Below are 16541 nucleotides of genomic sequence, written 5' to 3' on the forward strand. Positions count from 1 at the left end.
AAGACCCTAATGCTGGGCAAGATTGAAGGCAGGAGGAGAAGGGGAAAACAGAAGGTGAGATGGTTGGATGGCATCATTGACTCAATGGACATGAGTTTGAGCAAATTCTTGGAGTTGGTGATGGACAGGGAAGCCTGGAGTGCTGCGGTCCATGGGATGGCAAAGAGTTGGACACGACTGAGTGACTGAACTGGCTGGTTAGCAGCAATAGTAAACCCTGGATTGAGTGTCTGCATGGCTATCAGTATACACTCCTGGGTGCACAGGCATTGCTTATGGAACCACAGTTTCTAGCAAGTCATAGAATAGTCTCAGCTTTTTATGAGCAGGAAGGCAGGAAGTCCCTGAGATAGGACGATATCTTGATGGAGAAAGTGCTTTCATCAGCGTCTCCTGGGAAGGGCTGTGGTCTGAGTGTGGTGTGTTGCATTGCTGTCTAAAGGGCCCACAGAGGAGACCAGCCAGAGGAGCTCTTGGCCTTGGCCCTGGGCCAGAGGAGCAGTTGGGCTGTCAGTGAGCTGAACATTGTTCAGCAAGAGCTTTGGCAGGTGCCCAACATCCTCGGGTGGCTCCTGGCAGATGTGACAGGAGTGTAGAAAAGCCTCTTTCAAAAGCAGCAGTGAAATTCAGCAAGTGTCCTCCCAACACCACTAGCTCATTCCGTGTCATTTCCTGCAAAGTCAGGTAATGACAAAGGCTGATTCTGATTTGGGGGGGATGACTTCCTTTGAAGAATGGCAAATCTCCTTATGGCACTTCATGTGAACTTCTGCTGGACCATCTTCTTTCTCAGCTTGGGTAGTGAAATGAGTAAGAGCAGAACAGGCATAGTGAAGGTGAAAACTAGCAATGATCGACCCTATCACACATCACCCACGTCAAATACATTATTTCATTAGAGTAGTTCTGTAAACATGCACGAATGGGAGGAATCCTTTACACGGATCATTTTTCAAAATGTCTACTTGCTGTAGAATTCATGTTTAGTTGCTTTCATAGAAGGTGGGCAGCTGCACATTTATCAATTCCACATAAACTAGGCTAGCCATAAAGTTGACTGATGCTACAGCTGAAGCTCCAATATTTTGGCCACCTGATGAAAAGAGCTGTGCCAGGGTCCAGCCCCGGCTGATCCAGGGTATTCGAAGGAGAGACGGCATAGGCGACCTATTTATTTAAATATTTATCAAAGATATAAAGAGTAATAGAATAAGGATAGCTCAGTGAGGAAATTCAGTGGAGAAAAGAGGCTGAGTAGCTTGGTTTACGCGGGAGACCAATAAAACTTCAAGACAAGAAGTTTGCACCACTTACGTAGGCCGCAGGCGTCCTTCCGTTCTCCCGAAGGAGAGGAGACACTGAGGCCTCCCTGGTTGGATCTTAGAAGCCCAGGCATAATTAGCAAGCATGGTGGGTTCTGCGCTCCAGATGGAAACTCAGCCAGAATTTGAGAGAGAGAGCGACATGGGGAGACCAAGTTTCGGTGAACAAGGCCCGCACTTTATTTTCCAAAGTAGTTTTTATACCTTAAGTTGTGCATAGAGGATAATGGGGGAAGGGGTGGAGTCATGCAAGGACAGCAGTTCCTGGTCCTAATTGAAGCCAGGCTTTCAAACTTATCATATGCAAAAGTTCAGGTGAATTACATCATCTTCTGGCCAGGAGGCCTGTTAACATTTTAAGAAACTTATCTTTCTCTAAAGGTGATTTATTCCAAAGTCAGGCACCAGCCTCCAAAAAAGCATTGGACAAAGCTGCATTCCTATAGGGCAGAGGTGAGGTGGGCTCAATCAAGAAAAGAATTAACTCAAGGGTCCAAGGTTACAAACGTTGAGGCTACTACTTACATTTCTATACACCCATTATATCAATCAATACACTGCCAAGGACACGGTAGGTAAGGAGTATGGAGACTTAGCAGCAAACATTGGCCCAGTAAGTGAAAAACCCTTCACCAATACAATTTCTAATCAATCTTTTAACTACTCAAAGGAATCTGTGTTTAGACAGTTTAGAACATCTCCTGCCTCTCACAGTTGGGAGGCTCTGAACAATCACATGTGGCCGGAAAAACCTATTCAGGCAGGCTAGAGGATTTCCAAAGGAGTTTGTAGGTTAAACACTGTCACACCCAGGAATTATTAACTGGAGCTGTAAGCTAACTCTTTTTTCAGAGAGAGGTAGTGGGGGGCAGCCCCCCGTAAAGTCAGAGGTGTAGGTGAAAGCACAAAGCAGAAAGTAGGCAGACTCTGGTTTTGGGGGTAGATGCTCGAGAATTTCCAGGGGGACCCCTGAGGCTCAATCCTGCCTTTGCGTATGCCGAGCCTCCTTCCTCATGACCTTTGTCATGGGCAGAGTTCCTCACGCTGGCTCCCGGCAGTGATAGAATTCTAGTTGAGCTATTCCAGATCCTGAAAGATGATGCTGTGGAAAGTGCTGCACTCAATATGCAATATGCCGGCTCCTGGCAGAGCTGACTCTGGGAAAGACTGAAGGCAAAAGGAGAAGGAGACAACAGAGGATGAGATGGTTAGATAGTCCCACTGATTCAATGGACCTGAGTTTGAGCAAACTCCGGAAGATAGTGAAGGACAGGGAAGTCTGGTGTGCTGCAGTCCATGGGGTTGCAAAAAGTTGGACAGGACTTATTGACGAAACAACAATAAAAGTTGACTGTCAATCTCTAAGCAAACCCTAGTGGGTAGGAGGTAGTGAGTGGTAGAGGAACAGGAAAAATCCTTGGTGAAACTGGAAACTATTCCTGAGTGATCACCACCAGGTCTGTAGTCTGCCTCCTCCTTCTGGGAGTCATATCCTTAGCGTATTCATGCCAGAGATGCTAGCTTACTGAGAAGTGAGGGTCGGGTATCAAAAGTCCTCCAAATCCCACCAAGAGGATGAATGCAACGGTTTCTTAGCCACCCTCCCCCTACATGTGCAGGGTAGATGAGCCTCACACACCTGAAGAACAGTCTGGAATCCAGGTGGCCCCTCCTGCTCTGTGTTCCATATTGGTGGGCTCCAAACTCTGTTTACCATTAAAAACAAAATCTCCTCAGTGAATTCATATTTCTTTCAAAATCAGTTTTCTACATTATTTTAAATTATGTGTGCATGCTAAGTTGCTTTAGTCATGTCTGACTTTTTGCAACCCTATGGACCATAGGTCCTCTGTCCTCATGCTCCTCTGTCCATGGGATTCTCTAGGCAAGAATACTGGAGTGGGATGCCATGCGCTCCTCCAGGGGATCTTCCTGACCCAGGGATGGAACCTGCATCTCATGTCTCCTGCATTGGCAGGTGGGTTCTTTACTGCTGAACCACTGGGGAAGTTCATTTTAACTCATAAAACCCCTAAAAACAGAAATTAAAAAAGAATGAGATACACAGTGCTGAAAAATAATTTAAAAATATATAGATTTAGATTTGACTTCTTATAAGAAAATAGTAAAGTAAGTAGCATAAACAAGATACTTTTTTTCTATCACATAAAGAAATTCAAAAGAAGGCAACTCAGGTGTGATATGACATTTCCACAAAATTGTCAAGGAGCCAGACTAATCCCTCATTTCTTCTTTACCACCCCTAGGCTGTGGCTCTTGCTTTGAGGTCTAAAATGGCTTCTAGAGCTCCAGCCATCATATCCATAATTCAGGATGCAGGGTGCATGAAAGAAAGGTGTCGTGTCTATTTACTTTTTTGAGGTTAAAAAGGCTTTTTTTGTGTGTGAAATACTAGTGATGGAAGTTGGTGAAAGTTTTTTAAAAGCTAAATTTCCTTAAAATGTTAGTTATATTATATATCTGACCATCTTGTTATTTCTTAAGCTTTTACTGATCATTTGCAAACTCTGAGAGTCTGATAGCCACTCAACTGGTTTCCCTTTTGTTTGCAAACACAGGAACTAGGAAACAAAACGATTTGCCCCTCAAACACACCCATCTAATTGGAGAAAGAATCCTCAATCGATTCTTAGATTCAAATTTCATCCCCCCTTTTTTTTTTTCTTTTCTTCAGAAACTCATAGGTTCATCACTACACAATATGCCGGTAATTCCAGCTTTTTGAGGGTGATTTCATCATTGGATGGATTCAAATTTCAGATTGGCTAAATGTGTGAGCCTTTCTTCCCTAGGAACAGCTTTATAGAGACATGTATAGTTGACAGTATTTTCCAGAGAAGTTTCAAGAACACACTTACTGGGGCTTCCCTTGTGGCTCGGTGGTAAAGAATCTGCCTGCCAATGCATGGTCACTGGTTTGATCCCTGGTCTGGGAAGATCTCATATGCTGTGGAGCAGCTAAGTGCTTGCACCACAACTACCGAAGCCTGTGCACCCTAGAGCCCAGGCTCTGCAACAAGAGGAGCCACTGCAACGAGAAGCCTGTGCACCAAAATGAAGAGTAGCCCCCGCTTGTCACAACTAGGGAAAGCCTGTGCGGCATCGAAGACCCAGCACAACCACCGCCCCCCCCCACCCCAAAAAGAACACATTTACTTAACTCTTCATGAAACACACGCAGGCAGAGGGCTACCTGGGAAGGCATTTGAGGGTGGCACTGGATGAATGAGGCAAGCTCTTCACTTTGGACTCTGGGACTGCTGGGTGACTTCCTGAGATTTGCTGAGCTCTGTCCTCTATGAATGTGATTTGTTGATGGGGGTGCCATAAGCTCCTGTAGGCTGTGGTGTGTATCCATTTGAGGGGGTTGCTTTTCCTCCATTAGGGAAAGGTGAGCCAGAAATGGATGCGGATCAGACAACATGGGAAGTCAGCCATGAGAGAATAGGCACGAGGCTACAGAGCGGGTGGGCAAGGTTCTCCTAATCACTGGCAGGGAAGATTAAAACTCGGGAAAGAGAAGCCTTGAGGCTGTTGAGCTTTCTAACAACAGTAAGGCTGTCATGAGTTACTGTGGTGGTTACTGTTGTCCCTGGTGTGTGAGGACAGTGACAGCAGCAATGGTGTCCGTCACGTGAGATGGTCAGCCCCAGAGGCCTGGGCAGGCTGGCCCAAGCTGCTGGGAGGAAGTGGCGGGTGGGGAGGCCAAGCGGCCAGACTAGTGAACTAACGAGAGGCAGTGAGTGGGGGACAGTGTCTCTTTCTTGGAGGAACTTGAAGTAGGTGTAGATACGGAATTTCTTTAAAAAAAAAAATTTTTTTTTTTTTTAATGGAGGATAATTGCTTTACAAAGTTGTGTTGGTTTCTGTCGTACAACAATGTAAATCAGCCATAAGTATGCATATGTTCCCTCCCTCTTGAACTTCCTTCCCACCTCCTACCCCTCTAGGTTGTCACAGAGCATTGGTTTGAGCTCCCTGTATCATACAGCAATTCCCACTGTCTATTTTACATACGGTAATATATATGTTTCAGTGCTACTCTCTCAATTGGTCCCTCCCTCTCCTTCCCCCAATGTGTCCACAAGTCTCTTTTCTATGTCTGCACCCCTATTCCTGCCTTGCTAATAAGTTACTCAATACCATTTTCTAGATTCCATTATATATATGTGTGTGTTAATATACAGTATTTGTTTTTCTCTTTCTGGCTTAGTTCACTCTGTATAATAGGCTCCAGGTTCATCCGCCTCAAATACGTTCCCTTTTATGGCTGAGTAACTGAATTTCTAATGGAGAACAAAGTCTATTCAAGGAGGAGAGCAGCCAGGGGAAGAGCATACCTCAATGAATAAATTGAATAAATCTTGTGAATAAATCTCTGAGAGATTCTGTTAGTTCTTTCTACATTTCATGTGGGAAACTGAGGCAAGAACAGGTTAAAAACGTTAAGGTCCTACTGTATGGCACGTGGAACTCTGCTCAATGTTATGTGGCAGCCTGGATGGGAGGGGAGTTTGGGGGAGAATGGATAATGTGTATGTATAGCTGAATCTCTTCACTGTTTACCTGAAACTATTACAACATTGCTAATCCGCTATACCCCAACAAAAAATAAGTTTTTTTTTAAAGAACGGGTTAAAAAGACACTGGATGATGGGTCTTCATGCAGCATAACATTAGGCAGCCTCTCTGAATGCTCTAGCCATTTGACACACAAACCCACTCTGATTGCCAACTCTCTAGTGGACACTGATCACTGGAAGATGAAGATATGCCACAGTGAGGGGTCAGGATGGCACGTCTAGAACGAGCGCCCACACTTCCCACGTGTTATCTCACTATTAGAGCTTTTAGACAATGTCCATTGCGAAAGGAAGGTTATTTATATTCTATATTTAGCCTAAAACTATGATAACATCCTTTGGCATGGCCTTTATCTGATGGTATTTGAAACTGAACCAACTTCCTGCTTCCAGGCATTAACAAATGAGGGACTTCATGTTGTCTAATGTAATTTCCTGACTTGAAGATAGATTTCTTTTCTCCAATTCATTCAAGTTGTGTTTTTTTTTTTTTTTAAGAGAAGATCTCCTTTAGACATTAAAATTTCCCAGAATTGTTTAAGCTTTGTTATTGTTCTCAATGAGGATATTTCCTATTTAACTCCAACTATGTCACTTGATGGGAATTCTTGTGACTATCCTTCACTGCCATGCTCAGATAATTTGCAGGAGACTGGAGAAATAAATCCACTGGCCTGTCGAGTATCAGAATCCCAATTTAGAACATTCATTCTAATAAGTGTCTGGCCAGAAGATCCAATGAAGAACAAGGATGATATCTACCTTCAAAGAGCTTACAATTTAAAGGAGTGAGGCAAAGGGACATTATTTATATAGGAAATTATCATGTCCCAACTTATCTCTGGGCTTCCCTAGTGTCTCAGTGGTAAAGAATCTGCCTCCAATGCAGGAGACATGAGTTTGATCCCTGGGTTGGAAAGATCCCTTGGAGAAGGAAATGGCAACCCACTCCAGTATTCTTGCCCGGGAAATCCTATGGACAGAGGAGCCTGGTAGGTTACAGTCCATGGGGTCACAAAAGAGTCGGACACGACTGAGCAACTTAACAACAACTTAGCTCCACTGACTTTTTTCCTCTGGGAGTGAAACTAAGGGAAGGGTGGGGTGGGGGAAATTATGCATGAAAACCTCTCAGTCTGAAGACTTATTACCTAAATATAAATCTCACTACATGAAAGGAGAGTGATTGTTCTGAGGCATCAAAAACTGTCATTTTTGTTTAGTGAGAGATAGTGAGTCGTCGCGGTTAGGAAAGTAGACTATTCTGCCAGGCTGCCAGGTTCAAACCCCTTCTCTGCCACTCACTATGCTTGTGATTTGCGGCAAGTTCTAAAGTTTCTGTGCCTCAGTTATCTAGTCTGAAAATGGGTGTGATAATTGGGTTGTTCCAAAGGTGAAATGCATTTAACAAGTTTAAATTGTTTAGAACAGTGTCTCACTGATAGTAAGTGCCCAGTATATATTAGCGACTATTAGCCAACTTCTAGCGACTATTAGCCGACTTCTAAGACTCCCATATTTTGAAGTTCACTGTTTTGGCAAAAGAGCTATATGTTTTTTCCTCTCTGATGTCCTAGTTTTTTGCTATAAAATTTACTCTGGTGCCTTGGATGGTAAAGAATCTGCCTGCAATGCAGGAGACCCAGGTTCAATCCCTGTATTGGGAAGATTCCCTGGAGAAGGAAATGGCAGCCCACTCCAGTATTCTTGCCTGGAGAATCCCATGGACAGAGGAGACTGGCAGGCTACAGTCCATGGGGTCGCAAACAGTCAGACACGACTGAAGTGACTAACACTACACCTATAGTATTTAATGCTCATTGTCTATGTCAGTGCAATCTGTAGATATGTGTAGTTTCAATAGAACAGAACTACTGCTGCCTATCTTGATGGGGTCAGGATCCCGGGCTATCGCTTTAGATTGCATTGGCATAGTGATGTCCCTCCATCTCTGCTCTAATGAAGATTTTGGTAGGATTTATGAGGAAAAATTTTCCAAAAGTTTAAATTAAAAAATATTGCTAGAACAATTATCTCATCATTATTTGCTCTCAGTTATTCTTTCTGTAGGACACTATATACATATCTCAATACCCAGAGCTGAAATCCATGGCAAACATTGCTGGGAAATAGCCATCATGGAAATGATATATTAAGCAGAGGGAAACTAAAGGTGTCACCTGTTTGCTCATAAGCAGTAGGATCCTTGGTCCTGAGCCGTCTCAGAACATTTAGAGTAGACACATTCTGGTCTTTGCAGAGGTGCTTTGCAGGCACTGAGCTTATCCTACACTCGTATGTGACCCCACTTCCTTGTCTATACTGGGCAGCAAGAGAGGCTCCTGACCTACTTTGGACATGAGTCAGGATCTCATCCGTAGAGATTTAGAACTGGCTTCATGGGACTTACCTGGTGGTCCAGGGGTTAAAACTCTGCCTTACAATGCAGGGGATTCAGGTTCACTCCATGACCAGGGATTGAACTAAGATCCCACATGCCATGGAACAGTTAAGTCCCTGGACCGCAACTAGAGATCCCACATGCTGCAACTAAGACCCGCCACCCCCACCCCCTGAAAAAAAATTTTTTTTTAAAGAACTGGCTCCATGAGGGCCAGGCTTTCCCTGTGTCTGACTTATGAACATGGAGACTCGGGAGGAATAGAAGTAGATGTGCAGGAAAAAGAAGGGAGGAGGGAGATTGCCAGGGTCCCGCTGGTTTTCAAGAAGCTGGCTCTCATCTCTCCAGAGGACCCGATTCATTATGCCTTTGAATTCTGTGAAACACCCACTGTATCCTCAGGAAATTTCTTTTGACTTAGTTAGAGTATATTGGTTTTGGTTAGTTGTAGTTACAGAGTCCACACTAATACGGCATTGTGTGGGGATGATAAAGCTGTCTTGACATTAAGGAAGATTCCTGCAATATCTGTGCCAGAGATTTGGAATCAGTGGGTTTATAAAGTGAGAGTTCAGTTGAAGAAGCAGAACTTCCATCAGTGCTCTGAAATAAGGAATGTATTATAGAAATTAGACCTGACACCATTGTGAGAGTGGCTGGAGGAAGGTTGTTAACCAGCTCTTGCGTGGCTAAAGGAGTTGGGGTGTGCAGGAAACTTGGAAACTGTGCAAGTCCGACTGTCAGAACAGGGCTGTGGAGGGGTTGATGGAGAAGTCTGTGTGTGTGCGTGTGCGCGTGTGCGTGTGCGCGCATGCTCAATCGTGTCCGATTCTTTGTGACCCAGTGGGTTGTAGCCCGCCAGGCTCCTCTGTCCGTGGGATTTCCCAGGCAAGAATACTGGAGTGGGTTGCCATTTCCTCCTCCAGGGAATCTTCCTGACCCAGGGTGTCTTCCTGTCTCCTGTGTCTCCTGCATTGGCAGGCAGATTCTTTACCACTGAGCTACGGGAGGTCTAGGGGAAGTCAATGTCTCTTTATGCCTGTGAGCGCACAGAGAAGCATTCGGGGATGTGTGAGCCTGGATGTTGTCAGTTGGGGCGAGAAAGGACGAGCCAGAACCAGCCAGCACCTCTGCGTCTGTCTCCACTGCCTCTCACCAGCAGTGGCCTTTCGTGTGAGATGGCTGTTGCTTCGCTGCCTCCTCCAGACAGCACACTTTTGGCCAGGGTAAGCAGTAACTATCCAGGGAAGGGCATTCTGCAGAGCAGAGTTCCTGGAATAATCAAGCTGATGACAGAATAGTCCTGTGTACAAATCTTTGATTGGCTAGGGATATACAATTCTACAAAGTAGCTAAGATATAAGCTTAGGAAAAAAAATTCTAAGTGATTATTGTGAACAAACATATTTGGGACCCACAGCTTTATGGCACCACCTTCTGCTCAGCCTGGTCAACCAAGATAAAAACCAGAGTCACCTTAGCTGCCTTCCTCTCAACTTCGCTCCGCATCCAGTCACCAAGTTTTATATAATTTTGCTTCCTACAGTATCTCCTGAACAAAGACCCCTCCTCTCCATGCTCATTATAAAAGCTCATGGTCTCCTACCTGGACTGTTGTCTCTTCATAACTGGTCTTTCTGCATCTTCCACAGGTCCATCCTACTACCATTACATAGTGCTGTCAACCCTGACTGCACTTTAGAATCATCTCGGGGACTTTAAAACACCCAGGGCTTACACCCCACCCTAGGCCATACATCAGACCCTCTCATGACAACCTGCTGTGGTACACACCACCATTAATTCTGTTTTGCAGAGGAGCAAATTGAAGATTCGCAAAGTTAAATAACTCCCCAGGGTTCACAGCTGAAAAGTACTGGGGTTAGATACGCACACAGTTATCTGAGGGCAGAGCCTGTACTCCTAACCACAGGTGGGATGCCTTCCAAACTGCGGTGCTGGGCAGGTTAGAGGGATGGTAGGGCTAGCAGCTGAGGTGGGAAACACAGGTGAGAGTGTACGGTTGAGGGGGAGTTGAGAACAGCTTTGAACTTCATTGGTTTGAATGGTTTCTTAGACAACCAAGTGGTGATATTCCGGCAGCAGCTGAAGATGCAATGAGGGGCGTCGGGGATGGGGAGGAATGGATGGGCACAAAGGACAGTGCTGACCTAGAAGGGACAGGATTCAGTGGGTGCAAAGGCGGGGGTGCAGGAGTCTGCAGCATGGTCTCCCGGGTTTCCATCCTGAGGGGAGGGGTCAAGGGGAGAGGGCTCTACCTTCAGAACAAAGCTGATGCTGGGAAAGCAGCAGTTTGGGGAATGGGCAGGAGAGGGCAGTGAGAATCCTTCTGGAGATACTTCACTTGAGATACCAGCAGAGCCGCTCGGTTGGAAATATGAATTGAGTTTGGGAGAGAGGTTGCTGTCAAAGATACCAACTGAAATTATATCAGGGTAGTTGAAACCTTGAAAGTAGATGAGATAGTCAGATGCAGAGTGAAGGATGCTCAGGAATAAAGGAAGGCTGAGGATGCGATTCTGGGGAAGACTAATGAATGAATGGGGAGAAAGGAGAAGCCAAAGGAGGAGGTCCAAAGGGAGGAGCAGGCAGGGGAGGAGGACAGGGAGGGATGGATGGAGAGATATAGACAGAAAGATAGATAATAGAAGAGAGATTTATTTTAAGGAACTGGTGCATGCATTTGTTAGGGCTGGCAATTATGAAATCTGTCAGGCAGGTCACAGCCTGGAAACAGGATTTGAGGTTTTAGTCTTGAGGGAGAGTTTTTCTCCGTCTGAAAGCCTCACTTTTTATCCTTAAGGACTTCAACTGATTGGATGAGGCATACCCATGTTATCAAGGGTCATCTCCTTTACTTACAGGCTTCCCTTGTAGCTCAGTTGGTAAAGAATCTGCCTGCAGTGCAGGAGACCCAGGTTCGATCCCTGGGTTGGGAAGATCCCCTGGAGAAGGAAATGGCAAGCCACTCCAGTATCCTTGCCTGTAAAATCTCATGGACAGAGAAGCCTAGCGGGCTATAGTCCATGGGGTCACAAATAGTAGGGCACGACTGAGCGACTAACACTTACTTACACCTACTCCTTTACTTAAAGTCAACTGACTGTAGATATAACCACAATTACAAAAGTGTGTCTACAGAAACACCTAGACTAGAGTTTGGTTAAACAGCTGGGTACCCTAGCCTGGCCCAGCTGACATATAAGACCTACATCCCAGTTCACTCCTGTTGACTTGGCATCCATACACATCTCCTTAAGCCATTCTTTATTTAAAAAAAGAATATTTACTTTGTTTTTTTTAGCTGTGGTAGGTCTTCATTGTGGTGTGCAGGCTTCTCATTGCGGTGGATTCTGTCATTGTGGAGAATAGGCTCTGGGTGAATGGCTTCAGTAATTGCAGCTCATGGGCTCAGTAGTTGTGGTACATGGGCTTAGTTGCTCCAAGGCATGTGGGATCATCCTGGACCAAGATCAAACAAGTACCCCGTTGCACTGCAAGCAGATTCTTAACCACCAGACCACCAGGGAAGTCATCCTTAAGCCATTCTTAGTCTCCAAGTAAAGACAATAACAAGCACTTCCGCTTAACATGATACAGCTGCCCCAAGTGTAACTGTAAACGCACGAACCTTCTCCCCAGAAGAAGATGTATAGTCCTTGGGTGATGTTTACTCTTTCCCTTCATGCCTAGGACCTAAATACTGTGTTGTAAATTTAACTGTTATTAATACATCCTATGTTATATAAGTGGATAAGTAAGAGAAGAAAACAAAGGTAAATTATAAAATAATACATCAAATATCTTTGTTTCTTTCCCTTTCTTATCCATGTATATACATAGTCATAACAAAATAAGGAAGAGATGTTCATAACAAAGTTCTTAGTTGTATTAGCTGGTTGGAGCTGCTATTTCTAACTACCTTCTTCCACTGATCGTTCTCTTTACCTTTGGGAAGCACCTCAGCTGGTCCTGGTTGTTCACCTTCTGGGGTGACACAAACCTTCACTCCTAAATGGTCTGGGCCATTAGCAGTCCTCCCTGAGCTAGGTTGTTATAGTTTTCCATGGACTTTAGTCAGAGGGCATGGAAACACTAAGAGGTTCCCTGAGGGGTCTCCTACATTCCAGATGTATGTGCTTCCTTACCTCCACTGTGGAAAGGCAGTCCAATGTCCCCTTGGTAGTCAGAATCAGTCATGCCAGCCAACACCCTGACTCCCTTCTTTGACTATTGATTCAGACACAAGCCACCCAAAGTTGCCAGGTGGCAATCTTAACTTCCAGTTAAATGCAATGATTGTTGTGTTCCTTCATGAAAACATTCGCCCTTTGGGACTAACACCACTAGGTCAGCTGAGCATAAGGTTGTGGGAACAGACGGCAGACCTTGTGCTAGGGGATCACTAGGGCTAATGGTGAGAGATGCCACTCCCATTGCCATCCCCTGATTCTTGGACCCATGAATCTGGTCATGGGAGAAACAGCATCATATATTGGATACTGGTTCAGAGCCTCCACAGAGAATTTCCTGGAGAACCTTGCCCAGCTCTGCAAGATACTGCTATCTAGCTGATGCTGTAACTGAGTCTTCAAAAGGCTATTCCATTTCTCTATCCAGCTAGCTGCTTCAGGATGATAGGGAACATGGTAAGACTAGTGAATTCTGTGAGTGTGAGTCCATTGCCACATTCCAATTGTTGTGAAGTGAGTTCCTTGATCAGAAGCAATGGTAGTGGATAAGGCATGCTATGAGTCTATGGGTGGCAGTTTTGGCAGAAGCACTGTGTGAAGGAAAAGGAACTCAGTGTACTCAGTGTAATTATCAATTCCAGTAGGAACAGAATGCTGTCCCTGTCATGATGGAAGTGGTTTAGCATAATCAACCTGTCACCAAGTGGCAAACTGGTTGATCACATTCAAAAAACTAAGATCATGGCATCTGGGCTCATCTCTTCATGGCAAATAGATGGGGAAACAATGGAAACAGTGACAGACTTTATTTTCTTGGGCTCCAAAATCACTGCAGATGATGACTGCAGCCATGAAATTAAAAGATGCTTGCTCCTTGGAAGAAAAGTTATGACCAACCTAGACAGCATATTAAAAAGCAGAGACATCACTTTGCTGACAAAGGTCCATCTAGTCAAAGCTATAGTTTTTCCAGTAATCATGTATGGATGTGAGAGTTGGACCATAAAGAAAGCTGAGCACTAAAGAATGGATGCTTTTGAACTGTGGTGTTGGAGAAGACTCTTGAGAGTCCCTTGAACTGCAAGGAGATCCAACCAATCAATCTTAAAGGAAATCAGTCCTGAATATGCATTGGAAGGACTGATGCTGAAGCTGAAACTCCAATACTTTGGCCACCTGATGCAAAGAACTGACTTCTTAGAAAAGACCCTGATGATGGGAAAGATTGAAGGTGGGAGGAGAAGGGGACGACCGAGGATAAGATGGTTGGATAGCATCACCAACTCAATGGACATGAGTTTGAGTAAACTCCAGAAGATGGTGATGGACAAGGAAGCCTGGCGTGCTGTAGTCCTTGAGGTTGCAAAGAGTCAGACACGACTGAGAGACTGAATTGAACTGATCACTTTGGGGAATGCTGCCATATTGTTGGTCTTGCTGCTGGCAGATTGGACCCTCATTGGTGGCCATAGTCAGGCTGGCCTTGGTGAGTGGAAGTCTGTAATGCTGAGCCTCTGGATAACTTCCAGCCTTGCCACCATGACTGATTTGTTCATCAGCCTATTGGGCAATGTCAAGTGTAACTGGAGAAGGAGGCTGACTGGTACCCAAAGAACAGTGTCCTAGCCACTTGAGGATTACAAGCTTCCTCTTCTGAGATCAGACCATTCACCTGGGACACAGTATCTTGGAGTTGTTTTGGCTGTTCAGAGAGGTCTATCCACCTACCTCTTCCTCAGATCACCTTGTCACCAATTTTGTAGTCATGTTCCTTTCAAATCCGTGACCATCCAGCCAAACCATTGGTCACAGTCCATAAGCTGGCGTCTACTTGTACTTCTGGCCATTTCTCTTTTGAAGCAGACTGAATAACAAGGTTGACTGCTCAAAGGTCAGCAAGCTGGGCAGACTTGCATTCACCACTGTCCTTCAGGGATGTTCCAGAAGGGGCTATAGTACAGCTGTTGTCAACTTTCAGGTGGTGCCCGAACATTAGGCAGGCCTAAGTCTTCTCTTCCTCAATCAGCTGATCATAGGGAGCCGGCCCTGAGGCCGCAGGTGCAGGCTGGGAGGGAGAGGGAGGTGGGGGCCTTGGGCACTTGGGCCACTTCCTCATGTAACTTAAGCATGTCCTCTAGGTCTGCTTGAGCTGAGTCTCATATGTATCAGTTCCATTTGATGCTGGAGTGTTGCTGTATACACCTGGACTTATGCCTGTGGTTCTGGCAGCACCCAGTTCATGGCAAGCAGCTCAGCTTGCATGGTGATGTGGTGGCCCATGGTTAAATGATCAGTTACTACTAGGCCCAGTAGTAAGTAAAATGCTGTTTCTCAAAATCCACAGAGGATGGCAGGGCCTTGCTCTGTAATCTTAAGGGTCTGTGAGGTGACTCCCTCTGGGGCTCTGACCCAGCCTCCATCAGCATCTACCACTGACTGTTGGATCTGCTGGATCACGTGGCTCAGCCGGCAAAGGGCAGCTCACAGTGCGAGCTGGATGAGGTGCAGAGACTTGTTCTTGGTCCCACTCAAAATCAGCAGCTTTTTGGGTCACTTGGTAAACTGAATTGAGTAGCACTCCCAAACGGAGAAGGCAATGGCACCCCACTCCAGTACTCTTGCCTGGAAAATCCCATGGGCGGAGGAGCCTGGTAGGCTGCAGTCCATGGGGTCGCTAAGAGTCGGGCACGACTGAGCGACTTCACTTTCGCTTTTCCCTTTCATGCATTGGAGAAGGAAATGGCAACCCATTCCAGTGTTCTTGCCTGGAGAATCCCAGGGACGGGGGAGCCTGGTGGGCTGCTGTCTATGGGGTCGCACAGAGTCGGACACGACTGAAGCAACTTAGCAGCAGCAGCAGCAGCAGCACTTCCAAATGAGGAACATGTTGTGTCCCAAACCCAAAGAGGACCATCAAGTGTTGTGTCTCTGTTTTGGTTATGAAAATATTAGTCGCTCAGTCGTGTTTGACTCTTTGCAACCCCATGGACTGTAGCTCGCCAGGCTCACGTGTCCAAGGAATTCTCCAGGCAAGAATACTGGAGTGGGTAGTTATTCCCTTATCCAGCGGAATCTTACTGACCCAGGGGCTAAACCCAGGTCTCCTGCATTGCAGGCAGATTCTTTACTGTCTGAGCCACCAAGGTCATATAAAGGGCCAAATACAACAGCTTGCTGCTGCTGCTGCTGCTAAGTCGCTTCATTCGTGTCCGACTCTGTGCAACCCCATAGACGGCAGCCCACCAGGCTCCCCCGTCCCTGGGATTCTCCAGGCAAGAACACTGGAGTGGGTTGCCATTTCCTTCTCCAATGCATGAAAGGGAAAAGTGAAAGTGAAGTCGATCAGTCGTGTCCGACTCTTAGCGACCCCATGGCTGCAGCACACCAGGCTCCTCGGTCCATGGGATTTTCCAGGCAAGAGTACTGGAGTGGGGTGCCATTGCCTTCTCCAATGCATGAAAGTGAAGCGTTCAGTCGTGTCCAACTGTTAGCGATCCCATGGCTGCAGCGCACCAGGCTCCTCCGTCCATGGGATTTTCCAGGCAAGAGTACTGGAGTGGGTTGCCATTGCCTTCTCAGATACAACTTATCCTTCATCTTCGTTATTTATTTAAATATATTTATTTATTTGAAACCATCGAGTCTGAGTTGTGGCATGTGGGATTTTTGTTGCAGTGCAGGGGCTTCTCTCTAGCTGTGCTGCTTGGACTCAGCCGTTGTGGCATGTGGGTTTAGTTGCCCTGTGGTGTGTGGGATCTTACTTCCTCAGCCAGGGATCAAACCCATATCCTCTGCATTGGAAGGCTGATTCTTAAGCACTGGACCACCAGGGAAGTTCTTATCCTTCACCTTAGAATGGATAGCCTATACTACCAGATCTCTTGAAAACCCACTGAGAAGGAAATCTCTAGAACTTTTGTCAGATTTGCTTTCCACCCCATGACATACAAATGTCTCACCAGTAAGCCTAGAAGAGCTACTCTTTCCTACACACTAGGTC

General features: G+C 45.7%; 1 non-coding gene across 1 annotated transcript; it reads right to left on the reverse strand.

Annotated features, from left to right (window-relative positions):
* Positions 1 to 4011: 4011 nt before the first annotated feature.
* On the reverse strand, positions 4012 to 4085 carry LOC113885654. The gene has a single exon (XR_003509304.1). It is a non-coding gene; the product is annotated as a small nucleolar RNA SNORD65 (small nucleolar RNA).
* Positions 4086 to 16541: the final 12456 nt, after the last annotated feature.

The sequence above is a fragment of the Bos indicus x Bos taurus genome, chromosome 28 (assembly GCF_003369695.1).
Source record: "Bos indicus x Bos taurus breed Angus x Brahman F1 hybrid chromosome 28, Bos_hybrid_MaternalHap_v2.0, whole genome shotgun sequence".
NCBI classification, from domain to species: Eukaryota; Metazoa; Chordata; class Mammalia; order Artiodactyla; family Bovidae; genus Bos; species Bos indicus x Bos taurus.